This window comes from Nanorana parkeri, unplaced genomic scaffold, assembly GCF_000935625.1.
Source record: "Nanorana parkeri isolate BGI_ZX_2015 unplaced genomic scaffold, ASM93562v1 scaffold477, whole genome shotgun sequence".
NCBI classification, from domain to species: domain Eukaryota; kingdom Metazoa; phylum Chordata; class Amphibia; order Anura; family Dicroglossidae; genus Nanorana; species Nanorana parkeri.
In genome coordinates, this window is record NW_017306745.1 from 539339 (window position 1) to 542817 (window position 3479).

Consider the following 3479-nt stretch of genomic DNA (forward strand, 5'->3'; position numbering starts at 1 on the left):
AGTAACAACAACCAACAAGGCTTCATTAAAGTTTTCAATCTCAGAAACCAGAATCAAGGTGTCTAATAGCAATAAGCAGCGTGAAGCCCGAGAATGTTTTGTGTGCAACATTTTGCAGAATTTGGAGAGCTCGAGAAACATTAAACAACAAAGGGCCAAAAGTGTTAACAAAGAAAGAGAAGATAATGAGCATGCCTACACATTTCCAATGAGAATTATTTAAATTGTGAATCTTGTGCTAAGGAAGGTATGTTTGTAGGCTACACTGGGTTACAAAATTGTACCAATACCAATAAGTAACAGTCAGCAGAACTGTAATTATAAATTAAACACCTATGTGTCAATTCCTCATGAAGTGACACAGTCAGCACCCGCTGAACAGCAACTTGAGCAATAATCCCCGCCACTACTGCAGGACGAGGAACAGAACATCACTGGGTTTGAAATTGGTGTTTGCAATTTATTCTTTGAAAAGAAAAGCTGAACCACCTGCAACCTCAGTCAGAAATTCTAAAAGGGCATCCCACCTAGACACTTTTCATATATGGTTCATGCAGCACCATAGCATTAGCCAGCATCTTGGTAAAGATTGCAAAAGCTACCTGTTCATGACAAGCAAACGTGGACGAGAGCTGCAGATGAAGAGAGGACGTCACTCACCCATCTCCAAGCTTGGAAACTTACAGAATGAACCCGAGGGAAACATGACATTGCATGTACAGGTGAAACTCGATTAATTAGAATATTGTGCAAAAGTTCATTTATTTCACTAATGCAACTGAAAAGGTGAAACTAATATATGAGATAGACTCATTACATGCAAAGCAAGATAGTTCAAGCCGTGATTTGTCATAATTGTGATGATTATGGCTTACAGCTCATGAAAACCCCAAATCCACAATCTCAGAAAATTACAATATTGTGACCTGCAAAGGGTTCCTGAGCCTTTAAATGGTCTCTCAGTCTGGTTCAGTAGGAATCACAATCATGGGAAAGTTGTGCAGAAAACCATCATTGACACCCTCCATAAGGAGGGAAAGCCTCAAAAGGTAATTGCAAAAGAAGTTGGATGTTCCCAAAGTGCTATTATTCCAACCCTAATCAAAGAAGGACTGGCTGTCATCAACTATTACCGGACCACTCAAATGGCCCTTCTGGATTGCCATCACGCTATCACAAACACCCCACTAGTTAGTATTGAAGTTTACCAAGCAGCACCACTAGGGATAGACACAGTCCTATGGACAGGCCTACAATTGTGCAAACACAGCCATACCCAAACACTCTCTTATGACTTAGGACCTTTTTCAAAACTTGGGTAAGCTGCTTTCTCCCACACATGCCCCTATTGACCGTGACTCACAATCCTTCTTTTCTCCCTGGGTTCGAGGAGACACAAAGGTTTATTTGGTGTATTAACAAAGGCTCTTTGCAGAGTGTACAATTTTATACCTATGGAGGTAGTCTTTAACTTCCCTTCCTTGCAATATGTGGGTTTGCTCCACCTTCCCCCCTTTTGAACATACTTTCCTCCACCACCAAGAGGAATTGTTTCCTTAATCTATAAATCCTTATTGGCGCTAGATTAGCAACACTCCATGGTATACGTTTCTCACTTGGAAAGGAATGTGGGCACCTCTCTAGAACTGCAAACAATGGCCACAAATCTGGGACACCACCACCCGCAGCTCCATGAACTCTGCTTTCAATGAAGCCTTCTACTCTATTGGTACTTGGTGTCCCATACACTCTCAAAATTCATTTTAGTGTATTTGTTTCTGAAGATATAGATTTGACAAACAGTTGCGCTGTGACATACATTTTTTTGCCATCTTTTTATATACCATCATTTTATTCTACGGGGCCTCTGCTTTCAGAAAACGGAAAATTGTATACTTACCTATCGGTAATTTTCCTTTCCTGACACCAATACATGGCAGCATACAAATGGATATGGCTCCGCCCTATCCCAATCACAGGACCAGGTATGCTATAAATTAAAGCACACCTCCCAGGGCAGCCATTCTCTTAATAAGTACTCAATGCGAAAGCCGATAATCTATTTCTCTGATTAAATGATTACAAGTAGGCATGTGATCTATCAAAGTTTGAGACTACGTTAGAATCTCGCCCAGTTTTTCGGCGGTGGAATAGGTGAATAATTCCAATGCTTTCTCCGCTGTTCCAGGGCAGATCGGCATCGCAAATCGCATGTGCAGGAGAACCGATCTGCCCTAAAACAGCTGATCGGTCCTGAAATGTCACTTCTAGCCGACTTAGTTAGTGTGGCGGAATGTGAGATCGCAGTCGGAGACAAGTGACATTTCAGGACCGATCAGCTGTTTTAGGGCAGATCGGTTCTCCTGCACATGCGATTTGCGACGCCGACCTGCCCTGGAACAGCTGGGAAAGCGCCGGAATGCTTCACCTATTGGCGGTCACACATTCCACCGCCGAAAAACTATGCGGGATTACGTTAAAACGTGTGACCACGTCACCGGTCACACATTCTAACCCAGTCAATATTTATTCCCAGAGAAATGTTGTACAAGTCATTCTGATTTGAGCAAGCTGGTTGGATGGCCAGTGAAACGTCTTCAAGAAAAATACAGCAAGTCCAATTGCCTTGACTTATTTTTTACAGATATACCATGACCTGGATGAATGAGAACCTTCACAGACAGTACAACCATAGTTTCTGATGATGCAGCTGAGTCACGGTTCTTCTCTGGAGTCACAAGACCAAGAGGCTAAGCAAGTGTTAAGCCATGATGGAGGAAGCATCCGAATATAAAGAGACCATTTCCTGCACCCCCAACTCCAAGGCTATGGGGGAGGCTTCTCTTATAAGATTGCATTTAGCCACCTGAACAAAGGGAACTGCGCAACGGGAGAGGCTGAACCTGTGCGGCAGGCCAGAAGAAACCAGCACGGTGAGGGCAAAAATCAAAGTATTCTTAGTATAACCGGCTAGAGCAGTGAGGACAGAAAAAAGAATGGCTGTCTTGGGAGGTGTGCTTTAATTTATAGTATAACTGGTCCTGTGATTGGGCTGGGGGCGGAGCCATACCCATTTGTATGCTGCCATGTGGGTGTCAGGAAAATATAATATACTTGGAGTTTTAAAGTGACATTAAAGCCAAAAATGTTTTCCCCTCCCCCCCATGTAAATGTTAGCACTTACCTCAAATGATAACTCTTATTCTGATCTTTCTCTTCTTTCCCCATGTTTTCATGTGTCCCTCCAGCTCTCCGATCCAGCGCTGACTGCCCTGTCTCTCCGATCCAGCGGTGTCTGCAGGCGGGGGCACGCTTCCATAGACTTACCTTGCGCCTCTGCTCGTCTCCCGGCCGAGAATCGGAATTGCGCATGCGCCCGCCCCAAGATCCTTTGCGGCCGTACGATCACTTCCTGATTCTCGGTGCGGGAGCGAGCAGCGATAACGAGGTAAGTTTAAAACCAGTTCAAGCTTTTTTTT